The sequence below is a fragment of the Dasypus novemcinctus genome, chromosome 24, assembly GCF_030445035.2.
Source record: "Dasypus novemcinctus isolate mDasNov1 chromosome 24, mDasNov1.1.hap2, whole genome shotgun sequence".
NCBI lineage: Eukaryota > Metazoa > Chordata > Mammalia > Cingulata > Dasypodidae > Dasypus > Dasypus novemcinctus.
Window position 1 is genome coordinate 15,495,406 of NC_080696.1, and position 23,966 is coordinate 15,519,371.

Below are 23,966 nucleotides of genomic sequence, written 5' to 3' on the forward strand. Positions count from 1 at the left end.
ATAGCCAACGAACAGCCGAACATATATATATATATATATATATATATATACACACACACCCTATATGCAAGCCTAGGCAAACTCCCTCCTATGCATCCCCCATCAATGACACTCCACACCAATATTCCTCCCCTGCCATAGTCGAGCCCCTGTATGGTTCAAAACTTCTTCAAAAATGAAGCCAAATTTACTGCCAGATCCAATTAATAGGAAAATGAGATAGTAGCAATAGGCTTAAACATAAGAAATAAAATATGTAATAATTTAGAAAAACTAAGATAAAGTGAAAAATTGGGGATTAAAAAATGAAAAATATTAAAAAAAATTTTTTTTGACAATTTGTCTTTCATCACTGTAATAGCAGTTGTCCTATATGTATAGTGGCAATTTCTTCCATTTCTTCCTCAGTGTCTTACTTTTTTCCTTTCATTATGTCTTCAAAGAAGTTTTAGGTCACAGTAAAGTACATACAAAATATAGGGGACTCCCATATACCCAACATCTTCTCCCTTCTCCCCCTTCCCTATTAATATTGTATAATTCTTTTAATGTACTTTTGGATTGTGTGTGCAAGTTTTTTTTTGTTTTTTATTTTGAGGATTTTTGCATCTATTTTCATTAGAGACAATGGCCTGTGATTTTTCCCCTTCATCATATCTTTATCTGGTTTTGGTATTAGGACAATTTTGGCTTCATAGAATGAGTTTGCTAATGTTCTTCTGTTCAGTTTTTTGGAAGACCTTGAGCAAGGTTCATATTAGATGGTTTCTGAATGATTGGTAGAATTCATCTGTGCAGCCATCTGGTGATGAGTTTTTCATTTTTGGGATGTTTTTAATGACTGTTTAAATCTTTTTACTTGTAATTGTTGATGTCTGTTTCTTCTACAGTCAGCTTAGGTTGTTTGTGTGTGTAATAGTCAGCCAAAGGGGTGCTGGTGCAAAATACCATAAGTTGGTTGGTTTTTATAAAGGGTATTTATTTGGGATAGGAGTTTACAGATACCAGGTCATAAAGCATAAGTTACTTCCCTCACCAAAGTCTATTTTCACCTGTTGGAGCAAGATGGCTGCTGATGTCTGCAAGGGTTCAGGCTTCCTGGGTTCCTCTCTTCCAGAGTCTCGCTCAGAGTCTCTGGGTTCAGGGTTCCTCTCTTCCTGGGGCTTGCTTCTCTTTCCTCTGTGTGCTTACTTTCCAGGGCTCCAGCTTAAGGCTTCAGTATCAAACTCTAACATCAAAACTCCAACATCAAAAACCCTCAACTCTGTACTTTGCCATATCTTTTATCTGTGAGTCACCAAAGGGTGTTGACTCAATGCCCTAATGATATGGCCTAATCAAAACCCTAACCATAACTTAATCACACCCAGGTACAGATCAGATTACAAACATAATCCAATATCTATTTTTGGAATTCATAACCATATCAAACTGCTACAGTGTGTTTCTTGGAATTTGTCTATTTCTCTATGTTGTCTAGTTTTTTGGTGAACAGTTGTTCATAGTGTCTCTTATGATCTCTCTTATTTCTGTGGGATCAGTGGTAATATCTCCCCTCCCATTTCTGATTTTGTTTATTTGCATCTTTCTTTTTTTCTTTGTTAGTCTAGCTAAGGGTTTGTTAATTTTGTTGATCTTCTCAAAGAGCCAACTTTTAGTTTTGTTGATTCTCTCTATTGTTTTGTTGTGTGTTTTTTTAAATCTCAATTTCATTTATTTCTGCTCTGATCTTTACTGTTTCTTTCCTTCAGATTAGTTTGCTGATGTTTTTCTAGTTCCTCCAGGTGTACAGTTAGGTCTTTAATTTTAGCTCTTCTTTTAAATGTAAGCTTTGAGGGCTATATATTTCCTTCTCATCATTGCCTTTGCAGTGTCCCATAGGATTTGACATGTTGTGTTCTCATTTTTATTCATCTCAAGATATTTACTGAATTCTTTTACAATTTCTTCTTTGACCCACTGGTTATTTGCGTGTGTTGTTTAATCTCCATGTATTTATGAACTTTCCCTTTTCCATGTTATTGATTTCAAGCTAAATTTTGTTATTATCAGTAAAAGTGTTTTGTATAATTTCAGTCTTTTTAAATTTATTGAGATCTGTCTTGTGACCCAACATATGGTCTATCCTGGAGAAGATACATGAGCACTTGAAAAGAATATACATCCTACTATTTTGGGGTATAATGCACTGTATGTGTCTTTTAGGTCTAGTTCATTTATGGTATTATTCAAGCTCTCTGTTTCTTTATTTATCTTCTGTCCAGGTGTTCTATCTAATGCTGAGAGTGGTGTGTAGTTGGTGAAGTCTCCAACTGTTATTGTAGAGATATCTATTTCTCCCTTCAATTTACCAGTGTGTGTCTCATGTATCTTGGGGCACCTACATTAGGTGCATAAATATTTATTATAGTTATTTCTTCTTGGTGAATTGCCTCTTTTAATATGTAATGATCTTCATCCCTCATAACAGTTTTGCATTTAATATCTATTTTGTCCAATATTAATATTGCTACTTTAGATCCTTTTTGGTTACTATTTGTGTGGAATATCTTTTTCCAGCCTTTCACCTTCAACCTGGTTGTGTCCTTATCACTGAGGTATCTTGTAGACAGAATTTAGATGGCCCATTTTTAAAACCCATTTTATCAGTCTATGTCTTTTGATTGGGAAGTTCAAGTTATTAAATTCAATGTTGTTAATGTAAAGGCATTACTTACTTCATCCATTTTATCCTTTGGCTTTCTGTTGTCATATCTTACTAATGTCTGTCTTTTTACCCTTCCTAATAATCTTCATTTCTACACTCTTCTCCAAGTCTCTCACCCTTGTTTTTTGCTTTCAGGCTGCAGCACTCCCTTTAGTATCCATTGTAATTCTGGTCTTTTGATAACATACTCTCTTAGGTTTTTATTTTGTTTTGTTTTGTTTCATTTTGTCTGTGATGACATGAAACTCACTCTAATTTTTGAAGGACCTTTTTGTCAGATACAGAATTATTGCCTGGCAGTTTTTCTCTTTCAGTTTCTTAAATATATCATACCACTTTCTTTTTACCTCCATGTTTTCTGTTGAGAGGTCAGCACTAATCTTACTGAGGTTCCCTTGTACATGATGCTTTGCTTTTCCCTTGCTCCTTTCAGAATCCTCTCTTTATCTCTGGTATTTATATTTTTCATTATAAAGAGCAGGTGTCTTGGAATAGGTCTTTTTGGATTTATTCTGTTTGCTGTGTATCATCCTTCTTGGATATTGATATTTATGTCTTTCATAAGAATTAGGAAGTTTTTGGTCATTATTTCCTCCAATATTCATTCACCCCTTTTCCATTCTGTTGTCCTTTTGGGACACCAATAATGCATATGTTTGTGTATTTCACATTGTCATTCTATTCCCTGAAACTCTGTTCCAGTTTTTTCATTATCTTCCCTTTATGTTCTCCTGTCTTTTCAAGTTTAGATCTTTGTCTTCAAAATCACTAATTCTGTCTTTTAGTAATTTAAATCTGCTGTTACATTCCTGTAATGTATTTTTAATCTTATCTGTTGTATCATTCATTCTTATAACCTCTGTTACTTTTCTGTGCAGTCTTCTAAATTGTTCTTTATGCTTACCCAGTGTCTTCTTAATATTTTTTATCTCTTTAGTAATATTTTCCTTAAACTTTTAGTACCAGTTTAGGAGATTTGTGTGATTATCATTGATTAGTTGTCTTAAATCCTGTATCTCTTCATGATACTTGGTTTGTTCTTTCGGCTAGGTCATCTCCACCTGTTTCTCAGGGTGGCTTGTAATTTTTTCCTGATGTCTAGGCATCTGTATAGGTTGTTGATGGCCAATTTCTCTCTCTTGCCTATTGGGTTCCACCTCCCCCCCCACGTCTCTGCTTTGAATTTTGGTTCATCTTATTATGAGTCTTTAAAATTGGCCACCATCTGTTAAGCCCACCCAGCTGTGCCAGAACAGTGTATTAAACAAATAGTGCTGGGAGAACTGGATAGCCATATCCAAAAGAAAGAAAAAAGACTCCTATCTCACATCTTATGCAAAAGTTAATTCAAAATGAATCAAGGACCTAAATATAAATGCAAAAGCCATACAACTCCTAGAAAAAAATGTAGAAAACATCTTCAAGATCTTGTACTAAGCTGTAGTTTCTTAAACCTTGTTTCAAACACAAGCAACAACAGAAAATAGATAAATAGGGAAACGGACTTGGCCCAGTGGTTAGGGCGTCCGTCTACCACATGGGAGGTCCGCGGTTCAAACCCCAGGCCTCCTTGACCCGTGTGGGGCTGGCCCATGCGCAGTGCTGATGCGCGCAAGGACTGTCCTGCCACGCAGGGGTGTCCCCCACGTAGGGGAGCCCCACGTGCAAGGAGTGCTCCCATAAGGAGAGCTACCCAGCGCGAAAGAAAGTGCAGCCCGCCCAGGAATGGCGCCACCCACGCTTCAACAGAAGTGGACAAAGAAACAAGACGCAGCAAATAGACACAGAGAACAGACAACCGGGGGAGGGGGGGAATTAAATAAATAAATAAATCTTTAATTTAAAAAAATAGATAAATGGGACCTCCTCAAAATTCAACACTTTTGCATCTCAAAAGACTTGTCAAGGGGTGAAAAGGCAGCTGACTCAGTGGGAGAAAATATTTGGCAATCACATATCTGATAAGGTTTTAATATCCATGATATATAAGGAGATTATATAACTTAACAATAAAAAGATAAACTATCTGATTAAAAAATGGGCAAAAGACTTGAAAAGTCAACTGTCCAAAGAAGAAATACAAATGATGAAGAAACACATGAAAAAAAAAGGTTCAACATCACTAGTGATTAGGGAAATGCAAATCGAAACTACAATGAGATCATTTCACAGCCATTAGACTGGCCACTATTAGAAAGTCAGAAAACTGTAAATATTGGAGAGGATGTGGAGAGATAAGAATGCTTGTTCACTGTTGGTGGAAATGTAGAATGATACAGCCATTGTGGAGGACTGTTTGGCAGTTCCTAGGGAAGCTGAATGTAGACTTGCCATGGGACTCAGTAATACCATTCGTAGGTATATATCCCAAAGAACTGAGAGCAGTGACATGAATAGACATCTGCACATCAATGTTCATAGCAGCATTATTCATGATAGCCAAAAGTTGGAAACGACCCAGGTGTCCATTAAATGGTGAATGGATAAACAAATTGTGGAGTATACAAACAATAGAATATTGTGCAGCAGTAAGAAGAAATGAAGTCATGAAACATATGACACCATGGATGAACCTGGAGGATGTTATGTTGGGTGAAGCAAGCCTGACAAAACCACGAATACTGTATGAATACATATTTGAAATATGAATATGGGTAAAATTGCATATATAAGACCATTTTTCTTTGAAGCTGAACAAATGTAGATTAATATTCAAACTGTTAATATCAGACAAAAACAAACAACATACTAAGTGAAGGAGACCAGATACAGAGTACTACATATTGTATGATTCCATTTATATAAAATTTAAATATAATCAATTTATAAAGATGAAGTTATATTAGTGGTTATACAGGGCTGAGGAAGGAATGCTAAGGGGTATGGAGTCTTTCTTTTTGGAGTAATGAAATTGTTCTAAAATTTTTGCAATAATGAATGTACAACACTGTGATTATACTAAAAGACAATGATTATACACTTTGAATAGATCATTGGTATGTGAATATATATCAGTAAAACTGCTTAATAAATAAATAATTGTGCAGGAATAGCCATAATAGCAGCTATGTACAGTAGGGTAAACAGAGAGTTGGAGAGGTGAGGAATTTTCTTGTTTGTTTTTATTTATTATCATTATTGGAATAATGAAAATGCTCTAATAATGATTGAAGTGATGAATGCACAACTATGTGATTATACCAGATGCCACTGATTGTACATTTGGATGAATTGTATGCTTTCCTAATATGTATCAATAAAATTGATTTGTTTAAAAGTTGCATTTCAGAAATCAAAAAATGAAATTGCCCAATTTATCAAAATTGGGGCACAGATTTTTTTCCCTGGAGTTTGGGCTAAGAGACACCTAAAAGCAGTTTTTCCTCTTGCAGTTTCCAAGATGGCCAGCAGATGCCACTCACTGTTGAACCTTTCCATGGAGGTATTTCTTTCTCCACTCGCCCATGATTCTAGTCTGACCAAAACCAAGATTCAAAGCAGGTTCTGCTGGCTAATTTCACTGAAGGGAAACCACTCCCTGCCCTCTGCCACATCCCTCTCTTCCCAGGAAGGAAGACGTCTGTTCCCCTCCCAGTTGACTGCAGTGGGCCACGGGTTTTATCCTGACATCGCACCTTGATGGTGGAGGGTGGGTGCCCTTCCCTGTTACTGCAGGGGTTTAGTAACTCATGGTAATCATTTCAGATTCTTCATCTCTCTGCCTCTCACCCTCCTGGGGGTTGTGCAGTACCTTCCTCCTCTGCTGACCCCCAGCTTTTTGCCCTTTCTCTGTTCTTGTGAGTTAACCCCTGCCTGCCTACTCCAATGTCTTCTTCCCAGATGCCTTGAAGGTCATACTTTAAAAGTCTTTGCCTGGTGTATACAAATTCCAGAATTCTTCATTCATGGTTTCTAATTTTTTTCTTATTCCTTTAGATATGCCATCAGTTCCTGTTTCTTTGTTTTGTAATTTTGTTTTGTTGCACACTGTGAATTTTAATATTTTAATGTGTTAATTCTGGGGTTAATCCCTGGACTGTCTGTTCGTTTTGTTTGTATCCAGCTAGTGATATGAAAGAAATTTCTTTGAGTGCCAAGAGGTAAGAAAAAGTAACAAACCAATCCAAGAAACACTTTCCACAATCTTTGAAACCTGGCTCTGAATGGCATGTGCCTCAGCCCCAGGCAAAAATGAATTTCAGGGTCCTTCCCTGAACCTGTGTCTTTCCTTGGCTTGTGTTTGCTTATGGTCTTAGTAGTTCCCACTGACAGGAATCCAAATAGCCCCTCTACTCCCTGTAAAATAGATCCCCTCACTCAGTGCTCTGTTGTTTGTCTTAAAGCCTGGACTCCTTTTCCCCAGTCTGCTTTGACTTGTTTCTTAGACTGTTTTCACTATCTGCAAGCTGCATCTTCCTGCAGGGAAAGATCTGGGAGGGCAAGCTAGAGACAAGTCTTCTGGTTCATTCTTTCAGACTGATCCCCAATATATTGGCATTGACATACAGCTACCCCAGTATGTGCATAGGGGTTACTCTGCTCCCTCCTGAGAAGGGCCAGGTACCTGCAACGGGGCTGCAGGCTGGCTTTACCCTGCTCAGGGAGAAGTGGAAGGGGTCAAAAAGCCATCTTTGACTTAAGTGGCCATGTCCAATTTAGTCAGCATGCTTCTTATTTATACCTGTTGTCTCTGCACTATTACTGAAGGACTCTCTCTTACTCTCCAAAGTATCCTGGTTTGGGTGATAAATTTTTTAGCCGTCTAATGCTTAACTCCCTGCTCTCCTCCCCGTCGTCTTATCTCCTTTCAGAACCAGGAAGGAATGACTTCTTGGATTTCGTCTATATAAATCTGCATACATTCCACAGTCCTTCATTTCTGACATCTCTCATTCTATTTCATCTCTCAACATTGGACCCCGTTGGACCACCTCTACAGACCTGCCTTGCTGTTATTATCCTAGATCCCAGATCAGCTTTCTGGTTACCTCTTACATGCCAATTCCTCCATCTCAGAATTAACCATCAACGATCTACATGCCAAATCAGACTCTTAAACAGTCTATATTTCTAGGGTAACAATAACTCATGCTTTTAGTAATGCACAACTAGAAATTCACATATTTTGATCTTTCTTCTATGGGGATAATGGCTGGGACTGTACATACTTTGTGGCTGTTTTTAAGACTAAATGAACTCTATACTATGTTTACTGATATTTGTTCTAATGTCCTTAAGGCTTATTTTTAAATCCTTGAGTTAAGAGTAGGATGCAGAAAGGAAAGGAGTAAAAGAAAAGGGGCCATAAGTTGAAGCTCAGGCATTTGCCATTTTGTATGTTAAAACAGATAAATACAATATAATATGCTATTTCTGGTAAATATCAGTATTTTCAGGAAAGGACACTCTGGAAGTTCTTGATTCTACTCTTAGTTTTGTCATAATTTGGTATAACCCACTTTGTGTTCATCCTGGATCTGTGAAATCAGGTGGGAGAAGATTCTTTCAGAGCCTGGGCTGGGTTCCAGCTGGAGACTGAGGGAGGCGCACACGGCCTGTCTGCCGCCTCTTCTCGTGACGACGACTGTGGCGCTTGTGACAGTGAAGCTCCTAGGTCTGGAAGCACACTCGAGTGGGTTCTAAACAGCAAAGTCTGCCATGAACTCTGCCACACAAATGCATATAGATTACTATTAGGCAGGACCCGAAGGTTGACTTTTAAAAATCTGTGAAAGAAGCAGTGTATTATTTTCTGTGCTTGGGAGGGAGCCAGCAGGACTCTTGGTGGAACCTATTCTGTTCAAATACATTAAAATATAGAGGGAAAAATGAAGAAAAACATCTTTTAGAAGTAGGTTTAGGATGGCCTGGAAGATTCTGACGTGATTAAAGGTTAATCTTTGGTGTTCAGAGCAAAGTAATTTAAACCCTTTAAGCTTCGAAGGACATGAAGCAGCAAGGGCTCCCAAGCCTTCCAGGCTGATTTTCTCTTGGCTTCAGAAAGAGGTTTTCTTAAAAGAAAGCAAGGAAGAAAGGAGGGAAGGCTGACAGAGAGGGAGAGAAGGAGGAAGGAATGGAGGAAATAAAATGCTAATGGGGAGTGCTCAGAAATTACCCTCTTCTAGTGAAGAACGTGCAAGCAGATGAAGGCCAGCTTAGCGCTGTACCCTGGAGATGACAGGGCATATTACAAAGATGGTAGAAGTTCTTATAGTGGTTGGCTCCAGGGTTATTGGAAACAGGCGAAGTTTCATATGAGAAAGATAAATTATAGCATTGTCTTGAGAGTATTTTAAACTGTAGATTTGTGCACTTATACATGGCAGTTAGATGTAGTGGAATATGGTGCTGATTATGGTAATAAATGCTTAAATACTTAATGGAAATACATATTGATGACAGGATGACAGACCCTCCTTGCAGCCTTTTTTCTCCTTTTAATGCCTAAGGAAAAACTTTCAGGTTGGCCCACGCAGCTGAAGCAGGCACCATCCTGCCCTGTCTAATGACTGCCCGCTGAGTCTAAGAGGAAACAAATGCCTCCGAGACTGTCATTGTAAAGCTAGATCTTAATGCCTTTGGTTGCACATGTTAACTCTGCTGGACTTGATCACTGGAGTCCTAAGAATATCAATGCAGAGAAGAAAGAACTTATTCCTTAAAAAAAGTCTACTCAGATATTTATGAAAATGTGACTTTCCAGAGGCGATGCAAGAAACAGTAAGAAAAGGTAGCACCAATGGCAAAAACTTTCCTGAAAAACAGATCTTTGAAAAAATTTTTAATTTTCCATTATTTTTGTCTCCTCTCATTGGAAGGGGGTTTTGAGAAAATGTCCTTGCCTTCTGGAGAGATGTGAGGCAAACAGAAGCTCTGATTAAAAAGTACGGTTTCCCATATGGTGGATAATTTTAGTTCAACTCAACCTAAGATCCTCTTAATTGGCTGGTGATGATATTTCAAGGAAATTGACAGCTTTTGGAGCCAAAAGCTGGATCCTGAATAACGACTCCTCTGTCTCTTTCCACTTTCTCCCTCTCTTCTGCCATGTCCAGGGCCCCTGTGAGCAGATAACATTTCGAAATGGGAGAGTACATAAGACTAAGATGAGGGTGAGAGACGATCCGAAGGCCATGATTGTGTTAACACTTGGATTGATGGGGAAAAGTTTTATTCTAGACCTGCTTACTATATAAATAAAGCAAAATCTTGTTTGTTTCTTGATGAGACACGGAGGCTTGCTAGTAGCATTTTCATTAGGTTAGACAGTGGCACTAACTCCCAGCTCACTGGTATTCGTTCTGCAACTGTGATCAGGAATGGCATGCCTCCCAGGTAAACTCCTGGCTCTTCCAGGTTGAACCGCCGTGGTCCTGCAGTCCCCTTCCTACAGCCCTAGAATGCTAGACCCCTGTCTGCTGCAGCTGCAGAGTGAAGGTGGAGGGAGAACAGAAGCACCTGGAAGGAGAACTTTGGAAACTATCGTCAGAAAGACTAACGGGGGTGAGTTAAGTGTGAAGGTTCGGCCTCGTTATCCCCTGGAAAGCCTCAGTTGCCCCAGAATACTCCAAATGTGCTGGAATTGTGCTCTGTGCATTCCATGTTCACTGGGGTTCCTCTGCCAAACTGGATTTTCAGCAAGCATCGTCACGACAAAGAGCTAGAACAAAGCAGACCAAGCAGCTCTGCCTCCTGTTGACCTGTGACATAGCTGCCTTGAAACTGACAATTCTGTGGAGAAAACAATTGCCCACAGTGTCATAAGTCAGAGTGGCCTTTTATATTGTACTTGTGCTGTCCTTGAAATTTTAAGTGTAAGCATTTTGTTTGTTTTAGAATGATTGTATAAGACTGACCGTTGTTTCTTTAATTTGAGATCACTTCTTGCCTGCTTTGGGGAATTAGAATGTTATGTTTCTCTAATGCAGTGATGTTTGTCATAAGTGGCTTTTTTGTTTTGTTTTGTTTTTACATTTATTTTGGGTAAAATAACAAAGTTGATCCCCATATATTGGTCCCCAAATTAAAGACAAAACAAAGCAAAACATTCTAGGCCTTGATATTCAACCATTTTAAAATCCCTAGAGGAGACACTCACTTCATTTATTCATCAGATATTTGTTGAATGTCTACTTATATGTGGCCAGTAGAAATACAATGCAAGCCACAAATGAAAGTCATATATATAATTTAAAATTTTCTAGTAGCCAACTAAAAGAAAAAAAGTAAAAAAGAAACAGATACTTAATTTTAGTATTATATTTTATTTACCGCATTGCATTCAAAATATTACTTAAGCATATGATCAATATAAAAGGTTATTAAGGTCATATTTAATATCCCCTTTTTATGCTAAGTCACTGAAATCTGGTTTATCTTTTACACTTACAGTGGATTAGCCTCATTTCAAATACTCAGATAACCTCTCGTAGCTCATAGCAACCATATTGGATAGTACAATTCTAAAGAGTCACAAAGTTGAAGAACACATGGTGTCTAGTCTCAAAGAGAGTTGCTAAGTAATCAGGACACATGAATATAGGTTACTATCATTCAAGGTAATAATAAAAAAAAAAGTGCACAAAAAGAGGAAATAAACCTTGCCCTGTGAAAGGAATTCTATCCAAGGGGGGTTGGAAAGGTTTTATGGAGGTGGGAGATTTGGGGGCAGATCTTGAAAGATGAGTAGTGGTAGGGGAAGATGAAAAGAGATTCCCAAGAGAGACTAACTGTGTGGCTTAAGTGCGAGCTGAGTTGGTACTTGAACTTGTAGCCTGAGGGTCCCAGCTCGCTGCCCTTTCCAGACTCTACTGCCTTGCATGAAAGACCTTGTCAAAGGAATTTTTTTCAGGGTTGTTATTGCTGAAAGAGGTACTTTTCATCTTCTTTCTTTGTGGTAGCCTTGCCCTTTTCAGAGACATCTCACTCTCTCTGCCTGGGGACATGGGACCCCTCTCTTAATTCTTCGTTCTCTTATTGTCCACTCTCTCTAAGCCTAGGGATGGCAGCTGATTTTTGTACTTGTGCTTTTGCACTCCTTAGAATTCTCTTTTACCACTTATGGTAGCTAACCACCTTCTACAAGCTAATAATCCTTTATGTTAAATTTTCCTTGTGCAAATCACTGGTGTGGGAGGTGTCTCCTCATTGGACATTAACTGACATGTTCTCTTAAGTTTTTAAATTTTTGTCCTCTTTTTTGTTTTTATTTGATTTAAGAAAAGGGGCATAGACAAACATGCCTCTATTCCACACTTAAGCAAACTTTTGAGAGAGTTTTTAAGTGTATACAGCAAAGTTTGTACTTTGAGCCTTATCACTTGAACATACCTATCTAGTATCAACTGCCCACATCTAAATCTCCTTACTGGGGGCTTTTTCTGAAGCTTCAGAAAGTTCCTCTGACTGAGGACGTGGCATGCAAGACATGCCAAGGAGTTATGCTCCAAGAGCTGGTCTTGACCAATGACTGAAGAGATTCAAGGCACACCACCACCCTCTTTGTCCTCAGTTGGGACAACTCCGAGGTGTGTGTTCCATATTGTCTCTCAGAGTTTCCCAAGGGATAAGCTCCAGGCGCCCACAGTGGTAGCGGGCTTGATAACACAGGCTTCATAGGCAGTGTCCCTTCTCTGTCTCACTTTCACTGTTTCCCAGGATCACCTCCCAAATAAAATCCTTTCACTGGAATCCTTGTTTCTGGATCTGCATCTGGAGGAACCCAGTTTAAGAGAGTGTGATATCCCAAGTTCACTGGGGTTATCTATTTTAGATCATGGTGTGATTCATCACCTATGAAGCCTACAGGTCATTGGTTTTTATATGATACATTCATTGCAGTTCGAGGCAAAAAAATGGTCTTTTAAAAATCCTTAATATGTTTTGAAGCTGTGGAAACAGGTTGCTAAAACATCTGTTTCGTTTATTCACTTCAATCCAATAATCAGTCAGTTGAGCCAGAAACAAGTTTGCTTATATAAACTAATACCCAGGGGACTGTTGAAACTTTTCACATTTCAGTTACTTAGTCTGGTGTTGTGGGACACATCTGCCATCTCAGCCACCTCCACAATAAACTGAAGTAATCGCATCACTGCAACCCCCCAGGCTGTTGTGAGGATAATTCCTAAATATTGTTGGGAGCCGCATGGCACATATGAAAGCGTTATCCAAATGTTAAATAACAAACATGAAACATTCTATTTAAAGGTACCTCAAGAAAACAGATTGGGGTATGTCAGTACTTAGAATTGTTGTTTTCTCCTATACACCACTGGCTAATAAGATCTTTTATCCGATAGATTTCTTGGCCACTTAGCTGTAGTCCAAGTAAGAAAAGTTGCTGGCCTTGGTCATATAAATGTTTTCCTTATGAGGTCTGGTAACTCAGAAATGACAAATCAACATAAATCTAGAATGACTGGATTGCAAAGCTGACCTAATTCTTCTCCCCTCCTTGCATCCACTCTTGTGCCATGTGACTTTGCAGTGTGGTATTTTTCCACCATGGGTGACCTGTCTCACCCTTTCACTCTATGTTCAACCATACAGCTTGCTCTGGCCAATGGGCTGTTAACAGAATGGTGGAAGGAGAGCCTTTGGAGCTTATGCATTGGAGCTTGCATGCCTGTCATTGCCTTGAGCACTGCATTAGCTTGCTGGAGAATGAAACGCACATGAATCAGAGCTGATTCACCCCCAAACCCTAAGGGAGGCCAGCCCAGACTGGCCAGCAGCGCCATCTCCCACGCCTGTAAGCCCAGCTGAGAGCAGAAGATCCACCCAGCTGAGCCCAGCACAGATCCCTGAACCAGGATCTCATGGACTAATTAATGCTAATTGTTTTATGCCACTGAGTTTTGCCAGCATGTGTTGGGCAGCACTACTGTGGCAATAGCTAACTGATACTTCTAACTTGGTCTGCTCTACCAGCCACTTCTGCTGAGGCGGTGATTGATCCAATTTGCTACCGAATTTTCTCAGGGTTGATGATATTCTCAGATTTTCTGACACTATGCCTTCTCTTTTCCAAGATTTTCTCTCCCCCTAATTCAAGAATTCCAAGGCTGCTTGACATGTTTCTTCTCTCAACTTCATCTCTTTTCCTATTCTGCTAGGAGACAGGCCCTCGTGTTGTCATTAGTCAAATATGGAAACGAATAGATCAGGCTGCATCTTATAACCCTCGGTTGATTTTATGCCCTCGCTCATTCTTCCTAGCTAGAGTCCATTACAACAGCCAACAGCAACAAAAATATTTCATTTCTCCGACAGACAACTTAAAATAAATTTTCTTTGACATTCTTCAAGCCAGTGTGGGAGCTGGAGAAACATACAGTGGGTGGAAAGAAGCTGACTGGCAGAGACACTTTTAATATATTTTTATACAAAGGGATGCATGTATAGTTTTCATAGCAGTTGACATTTGAGCCTGAACTGCAATAGCTGATTTTCCCCAAAACCATTTTAATGATATATTCAGAAGGAGACTTTTTTCCTTCCACGCCATTTACTCACTTGTGTAGCACATACGTAGTAAGGTACCCTGCCCTGCAAAGCTTTCTTTCCTTTCCTCTTCTTTCCTCCATCAAAGTTTAAAGCAACCCTCAAAGTATTAGGAACTGGTGAACATTTTACTGGAAAAGCAAAGAATGAAGTCATATTGCCCATCATTTTGCAAAAACCCCATGAAAATGTCTTTTCTCCTTTCTGTTCTTTATCCAGATTCCTCCACATTTGAGTCTTGGGGAGAAGATGCTTTATAAGCAAACACTAAAATAAATACTAACACCCCAGTATTTACAGACTCAGGAAACAACATGTAATACAAAATGTAGAGAAACACCGTCACCTATATCTAGCTTCAGAGCTTTGAGGGCTCCAGTACTTCCTGTGCCAACTCATTGCCTCCTGGGTTCAATTTTGGGGATGATATCTGAACATTAGCCAGGAAGCAGCAGTGCACAACAGGAGTGGTACCTGACGGGGCAGCTCCACTGCCGGCTCCAGATGAGAGACACACCTTCTTGGAGCTTCCCCAACATTTGAGGCTTTTGTGGTTATAGCTGAAGAGGACTGGGGTGCAAAAGGAAGAAAAGGGAAGCAGCATACGTTTTGCAAGCAATCATGGGCATCATTATAGGAACCCAAAAATAGTTATGGGGTTTGGAGGGTCTGCAATATTAGATGGGGTGAGAGCCAGTGAATTCAGTGCTACTCATGGTTTTAAGGCAGAGAGGCAGAGGTTCTTAACAAGGGGTCCCTGCACTTGAACTGAAATTTTAAAAAAACCATTATTCTTGTGGGGATGTGTTGGTGCAGATGTGATATATTTATTAAATAATACACAGTACAGTGTAGACTTAGTAAGGGGTCCATGGTTTTCACCTGACTGGCAAAGGTGTCTGTGGAACAAAAAGGTTAAGAAGCCCTGTTTTAAGGGCAAACGTGGGCTATATATTAATAAAGATTCTGTGTGCTAGAAATCCACCCTTTCCAAACTTCTTTCATTTTGAATGGTTTTACTTTTCGAAATTCTTCATTCTCCTTCTTTTAATTGCAAATACTTGGTATTACACATAAGAAACCAAGAGACAGTGTGGGCCATAAAATATTCACTTCAGTTTCTAATTTTGGTTCTGAAGCCAAATCATAAAATGGAAATAAGGGAAAAGTATTCCAAAATGAGTCATAAGATCCACAAAGGTCTGAAAAAATGATTTTTAACTCACAGATCATATTAGAATATATAGAAGCTAATGAATCATATATCAGTGCTACCTTCCAGAGGACTAACAGATGGCATTTCCACTAGAGGAAAGTGAAATGTACTCATTTCTGTAGAAATCCACTTGGATTTAGGGCAAGTGACTGGGAGTCCAGTGGTGCTCAGGCAATCTAATTTCACATCTCTGTCTAGAGCTGTGAACTGTCCCCTGCAGAAAGCTCCTTCCCCAACTCTGTACAACGGAAACATTGCAAAAGGTAGAAATAAGATACGGAGGTGGATTATGGCAAAGGAACTGTCGTATCTACATGAAAAATATTAGCTTCTGCAACTTGAAGAAGAATTGCCTTTGGCTATATTGAATTCATTGGCCTTGGAAAGGGATGGAAATTATCGAAAGTAAAAGGAGGAGGAGGAAAACTGAATAGGTGCTCGTGGGCTAGACGCAATGGTTATTGACTTGGTTGGGCCCACATGAGTTTCTACACAATTTCTCTATCAGACTCTGTAGGTGTTGTGCCCACAATTCTTTGAATCACTTTGACCATTTCTTTGTCCTCCCTTTCTTCTGTTTTTTTGCTTTTAATGGCCTGTAACTCTCTTTGGAGACCTGTTCTTGGGCATTTAGAGCCACTTTGTCCACATGCACAGAGAGCTGGAAGTGACTTTAAGATGCTTTGGGGTGACCCTTAGCAAAGACTGCCAAGTATAGGAGCACGAAAGCCCAGTCCTTTTGCTTCCAGCCAGGAAGATGGAATTTCAGTGCCTGTAAATTTGTGCTCTAGAGCGCCCCTGCAGGCTTAAACTGGGATCTTGCCTGAACCCGCAACCTTGCCTGGCTTCTTCCCCTTCTCTGCTGGGTTGCCCCCTCCCTTCCTGGTTTCTCCTGGCAGCGTGAGACACTGTCGAGCAGCTAGTCCTATCTATCCACATGTTCAGCTGGACTCTCCTGCTCAGCATCCTACTAACTTTCAGATTGTAGACTCTTAACCCTGGTGCCCAGGCACATTTTCTCAGATTGAGTTCTTAGAAGCTGTAGATGGACTCAATAGTCTGAACCCCAATTTATTGGAAAAACCAATAAATGAGCCTTAAGTGTCCAATGACTTTTCCACTTTAAGAAATATGATGAAGGAAACTGATAAATTGACTCCCTACAATAAAAAGAGAATGCCCCTTCTCTTAGTTTTCAGAAAGTAATAGCTTTCTTGTTAGAGCCTACTTAAGCTGAGAGGATGTTTTCAGTCAGCCATTCTGGTTTTCATCCCACTTTTCTGACTTCTGTTATTTGTTCTTTGTTCTGCTAAACATGTTGCGCAGCAAGCTATAGACAAAACCATCAGAAATAATTGGCCTGGCAATAAAATAGAGAATTCCTGGGCAGAGAAATCCTGGGCAACAAAATTAAGACATTCCATAATATACGAAGACGTTGATCATGTTTTTAAAAATGCATTAGCTAAGGAATAAATTCAAACCATCCAATTCACAATAGATATTGCTGGGAGACGTTACCTACATAAAGTCGACATTGGTGGCAACTTCACTTGATATAATTTTTTGCAGAAGAAACACTAAAAAAGAATTATGTAGGAAGTGCTGAAAACTGCAATGATTGACCAAAATTAGACTTGATGGAAACAGCTAACAGCAAATAAAACGAGCAATGACTTATGAGTAAAAATTGACCAAAGAATCAAATCTTTTCAAGAAAATATTGATGTGAAAAACATAACACTGGGGAAATTGCACTTGATAGAAATAATGACCCTAGGAAAATACTCTCAAGAGCAAAAGCTGTGGTTTGAATAACCTTGGTGACCATGGTGCCCTCTGCAGTGGCTTTCCTGCAGGTTCCACGTCCCCCAGAACCCCCTGTCTGTGCTCTGGATCTGTCCCCTGCGCCTGCAGGCTGGCTGTCTCCTGGAGCAGAGAAATCTCTCTTAGGTGGCAAAAGGATGAGTGTGTGTGTGGAGGGGTGGGAGGGAGCAACAGTCCTTCCTCCTTGGAGGGCAGCCCCCACCCAGAAGACTGACTGCTTATGTCCTGCTGGTGTAGACATAGATCTTATATTCAAAGGCAAGTCCGTGGAAACAACTCAGGGGTCATCTCCCCATTTTGCAGGCAGGCTCTGTTCCGTGAGGCCACTCTTTGAAGTGTCATGGGCAGATGAGTGTACTCTCTAGGTCCAGCTGCATCTGCCTTACAGTCCTTGGGGATTATCCCAGATTCTGGCATTTTATTGACGCGCGGTAGTGTGTCTTTTTAGAGGTAAGTGCTAGAAAACAGTCACTATGTTAAACTAGTTTCCCAAGAAAACTGCATTATTCTTTTTAAGACCCTGTTGTATTGTCTGGTGGATGTATGACTGTCTTTGTATACACACTCACACAGGCAGGGCTTTTGAAGCAGAAAGAATATTCATTCTTCCTTTCTTATTCAGAAATTGAAGCCCAACTTTTTAGTTGGATTCATGGCCACCAAGAATAGAAACATGGTTCTGTTCTCTTTTATAGTGGAGTATGACCATGTGACTAAGTTCTGGCAAATGGAACAGTGTAAGCAGAACTCCTTGTGACTTCTGACAAGGGTCTTTAATGGCACAGGCAAGTGCATCTTAGCCCTTTCTCCCATGACTGTGATGGCTGGAGCTCTACCAGCCATCTTGGAACATGAGGTGAACTCTGCTTAATGATGACAGAGCAGCAAACAGAAGGTGGGGCTCTTGACAACTTCAGGAGGCTGCTAGCCTCCAACTGCTTTCTTCCTGACTGTTGATGGAATAGAAACAAATATCAATTTTGTTTAAGTCACTGTTAAATTGTATTTTCTTCTTCACAGCCAATTCTAACCCATATGCCTTTAGTTCTAGTTTTCCTCCCTGCAAGTCCTTACTTTTCCCTCCCCTGCATATTGTATCACACGAACAGTTTTCTGAAAACTGACCTCTGTAGCGAAGCTTGCTCACAGTGCTCAAACTCCAGGGAAATGCCTCCATTTCCAAGCTTCTGCAGCAAGGAACAGAAATCTGAACTCAAATGACCCTAAACAATGAGCAATTCGATTCTTTCACAAGATATGAGATTCATGTGCCCAGCAAGTTGCTCGATGAGGTGGCTTGATTATGTCAAGATGGTCCCAGGATTTTTTCCTCTGCTTACTCTGCCCTCCTTATTGCCAGATTCATTCGCAAGCTGGTGCCCACCTGCAGTTCCAGGTATTGCATCTGGACACAATAATGTCCGAAGAAAGAAAGAAACTTGTGTTTCTTTCAGAGAAGCAAGGAAATTTTTGACAGAAGCCTGCCATCAGACTTCCCCTTGCTGACCAGAATTGGGTGACATGCCATGAACACCTCTTGGCAAGGAGAATAGATTATCCCCAGAACTCCTGGAGCTGGGGCAGTGGTGGGGAGCTGCATACAAAGAACATGCACATCTGGATGAGGATTGGGTATTTGAGCAACTTTAGGACTCTCCCTAATAAAGGATGGATGTCAGGTAGGCAAACATGCTATGCACTAGAAATATAAATCAACTACACAATCTTAATACTTCTGCATAATTACTATAAAATCCTTAAATGAACCCCAAAGATATGGAGAATAATACAACTCTACTTTCCCTATTACTTAGCTTATAAAACAACTCGTACCAACACAATTGCGGCCCTCTGATCCTAGGACTGCTTTCCCTTCTTCACATATGGTTGCCCACACTTTTTATTGTGTTTATAATTCCCAAGTATGTATATAAGATTTAAATGTATGCTTAATCACTAAGAAACATTTGGTGCTACCCAGTGAAGCTAAAGATTAACAGACCCTATTTGCATGTTTTAAACACTTATATAAATAAAATAGTACTGTTTTGTATTCTGCATCTTGAGTTTTCCTCAGTATGTGTTTGTAAGATTTATTCATTTTGTTATGTGTGGCATTCGTTTATGCTTTTTCATTACTGGATTATATTCCATTGTATAAATATGCCATGTTTGATTTACCCATGGTTGAGTTATGCAATTTCCAAATGTTTGCTATTACAACATTCCCTTATGAACATTTTTGTATTCATCTTTTTGACCACATGTGCAAGAGTTTCTCTAGATATATGCCTGGGAATAGAATTCCTAGGTGAGTGTGCATATGTATCTTCAGCTTTACTAAATACTGCCAATTTTTTTTCTAAAATGTTTGTGTCAATTTAAATTTCTAGCAGCAGTGAATGAGTTTCTGCTGCTTTGAAACTTTTCAAATGCTTTGTAGTATCGGACTTCTAATTTTAGCCAATTGTTGGTTATGAAATGTTAGAGTGTTTGAATTTTCCCTTTCCTGATTATCAGTAAGATTGTGTGGCTTTTCATGTATTTATTGTCCTTCATTGTTCTCTTGTCTATGACTTTTCATATGTTTTGCCCATTTTTCTATTGAGTGGTTTGTCTTATTGATCTGTAGAAGTATTTACATATTTAGGATAGTGATTCTTCCTTGGTTACATGAGCTGCAGATACAGTCTTTGTGTCTGTGACTCGCCCTTTAACTTTTTTTTCTTTTCTTTATTACGAAAGTTGTGGGTTTACAGAACAATCATGCATAAAGTCCAGGATTCCCTTATACCAACCTACCACCAACACCTTGGATTGGTGTGGAACATTTGTTACAATTTATGATAGCAGATTTTAATAATTGTACTATTAATTAAAACCCATGGCTTAACTTAGGGCTCACTGTTTGTGTAGTATAGTTCCATGCACTTTTTTAACCAATTTTTATTCTGTTACCATATATGCACTTTAACATTTCCCCTTTTAATCCTATTCAGATTTATATTTTACTGCTATTAATTGCATTCACAATATTTTGCTACCATCACCACCATCCATTACCAAAACATTTCCATCATTCCAAATAGGAATCATGTACATTTCAAGCCTTAAATTCCCATTCCCTACCCCTGGTAGGGTATCACCTGGTAACCTATATTCTAGATTCTGACTCTATGAATTTGCTTATTCTCATTATTTCAAATCAGTGAGATCATACGATATTTGTCCTTTTGTGTTTTGCTTATTTCACGCAACATGATGTCTTCAGGGTTCATCCATGTTGTCTCACCTATCAGGACTCCATTCCTTTTTACTGCTGAATAATATTCTATTGTACGTATATACCACATTTTGCTTATCCATTCATCACTTAATCGACACTTGGGTTGCCCTCATGTTTTGGCAATTGTGGATAATGTCACTGTGAACATCAGTGTACAAATCTCTGTTCAAGTCCCTGCTTTCAATTCTTTTGGGCATATACTTAGTAGAGGGTTTGCTGGGTCATATGGTAGTTCTATAATTAGCTTTCTGAGGAATTGCCAAACTGTCTTCCACAGGAGCTGCCTCATCCGTTGAGTGGGTGTCCAAGACATCACAGCATAGGGCAGAGACGTGTTTCAGTTGGGGGAAGGGGAAGGGAGAAGGGTTCTTGGAAGGGTCCAGGCATCAGCAAATCTGGCATGAACTCCTTGCTCTGCTCTCCACGAGCTGTGTGGCCTGAAGCACAGCCCCTCTCTGGTCCTGGGTTTGTTGGTGAGAGTTGAAGCAGATTTGCAATCAGTGCTCTCCCAGCTCTGACAGTTTATCCCTCCCTCCAATGAGGGATGTCTATGGGGGCATCCAATAGAGAGGTGTGGGGAGACATCACTTCACCACTTTGGCCTGGCCTCTCCATGGGCCCAAAATTCTTGTAAAAACAATCAGTGACTCGGAAACATGGTGAGTAGGCTTCAGTTACCAAAGATGGGCATAAAAACACAAAGGGGGGGAAATACACCCCAATGAAAACCTGATCCGCGTTTCATCCTGAAACTCACATGGGCCCTGGAAATTAGCTCCTATTTGCAAATAGGTCAAAGAAAGACAGGGAAGACACCTTTTGTCCCTCCTTTCCAAACTGTTATTTGTCTCCAGGTTGCTTAACCAGTTTGGCATTGCCAGAGAAACTAGGGGCAGACAAGGAGGCTCTTGTTAATTTATTTCCAGGGAATTTGGTGAAACAGCTTTGCTTTACTTAAGGCTTATTTTTACAGTCCTCTTTATTTATCCTTTCTTTCTTTCATCTTCTTTCTGCTTGTGTTATGTTAGCCACATAAATAATTAGCAATTAGCTTTGTGATAATTAATGGCAGCGGAATTACTTGGCTCAGAAATCTACTATTTTATTTTGGGGCCATTTTAATTTTCATGGGTTGTTTTTTTTTAAGATTTAATTTATTTATTTCTCTCCCCTCCCCCCCCATGTCTGTGTCCATTCACTGTGTGTTCTGTGTCGCTTGCATTCTTGTCATGTGGCACTGGGAAACTGTCACTTTTTTTGTTGTGTCATCTTGCTGCATCAGCTCTCCATCAGGAGTGGTGCTGCGGCGCCATTCCTGGGTGGGCTGCACTTTTTTCACACGGGGTGGCTCTCCTTGTGGGGTGCACTCCTTGCCCGCGGGGCACCCCTATGCGGGGGCCACCCCTGCATGGCAGGGCACTCCTTGCAAGCAGCAGCACTGTGTGTGGGCCAGCTCGTCACACAGGTCAGGAGGCCCTGGGTACTGAACCCTGGACCTTCTATATAACAGGCGGACGCTCGATCAGTTGAGCCACAACAATTTCCCTCATGGTTAGTTATTAAAACTGCAAGTTATGATTCATACAAAGCAAATCAGAAAGTGGACTTGGCCCAGTGGTTAGGGCGTCCGCCTACCGCATGGGAGGTCTGTGGTTCAAACCCCAGGCCTCACTGACCCGTGTGGAGCTGGCCCATGTGCAGTGCTGACATGTGCAAGGAGTGCCGGACAAGCAGGGGTTTCCCCCTCGCAGGGGAGTCCCATGCACAAGGAGTGCGCCCCATAAGAAGAGGCACCCAGTGCGAAAGAAAGTGCAGCCCACCTAAGAATGGCGCCATACACACAGAGAGCTAACGCAGCAAGATGATGCAACAACAAAAAGAAACACAGATTCCCATGCCACTGACAACAGAAGCAGACAAAAAAAAGAATACGCATCAAATGGACACAGAGAACAGACAACTGGAGGAGGGGGAGGGGAGAGAAATAAATAAAATAAATCTTTAAAAAAAAAAAGCAAATCAACGAAAGGCCAGAAGAATGATGTAATTGAACACTATCTATGTATTTAAGATTAAATCACTCTACCCCATAAAATAATCCTGCTATTCTACATTTTAATATACTTGATTGGCTTACCTGCTATATAACTGAAAAGTCTCTTGCCTAATTTCCTTTCTTCGGTCAGCTATAAATCACCCATGGGATTGAAGAAGCACTCATAATTTAAATCTGCTGATGAGATAAACAAACAGCACCACCCACTCATTTTGACAATTTTTTCAAACTTCCCTGACATCAGACTTGAGTGGCTCTGCTAAGGGAAGTCCTAAGTTCCAGATCCTTCTCATTCCTCTGTCCTCCCAATAGCCCTGGTAGAGACCCAGCGAAGAGAAATGGATGGAAAGCAATGGAGGCCTGCGGTTCAAGAGAGGAGGAGAGAGATCCACTGTGACCCTAAGACGCAGGTGGTGATGGCTTCTGATGAGCTCACTGTTGGTTTTATATAGGCTGACATATTGAGAATCTCAATTTGGGGGCTACCAAGTGATTACACCAGTGTCCAATGTCTCCTCTCCTCAAGGTGGGTGGCCAGAGGAGCACTGGGCCAGGACACAAAGAAGTTGGTTATTTTTACAAGGCAGTCAGAAGCTCTACAAAAGAATGGAACAGACTTAATTTTATTTAACTTGTTCTAACCCCATGTTGTCTTCAGCCCAACTCTTGCTTGATAGCCTCTAACCAACCAAAATGGATGGACAAGTAGCCAATTTAAAGGTTCTCCCAGGGTAGGAAAGATGAATCTGTCTTGTCTCTATGTTTCAACACTAAGTGTTGAAACACTAAGTCATGCTCTGTGGCATCAGAAACCATGTTTATTGCCACCCAGACTCCATGCACGAGGGACCCTTGGTCCTACCTTGCCTGCCTCATGGCATTATTGTGAGAATAGAATGAAACAATTGAGCAGAAGCACTATCCTTTACTTGGCCTGGAGATCAAAATTGGTATGGCATGGTTCTTGTTTTCAAAGAGAAAATGGGCTGAATGAGCAGACACGTTAAAATAAATGACTCTGATTGAATGAGGATGACATGCTTTATAACCTGCAAAGTGAAATTTTAATGTTTTTATGCATAGACTCCAATCCAGACTTCATTCTTACTGCTTTTCTCTTCATCGTGCTGATCCTAACCTTTGGGGTCCAATAACTGACGCGACAGTGCATTCACAGAGATCCTTCCTACCTTTTGTAATTTTAAAACTGTATACAAGTTCAGTTATTGCTTCCTTAGATACAAAGCCACAGATGTTTGTCTGCCCTTCTTACCCAGCTTTTCCTCCTGAACATCTTTGCCTTTATTATATCTATGAATTCCTTGCCCTTATGAAGCTCATTTTTGTGGCTATCCCATTTCCCTTGATG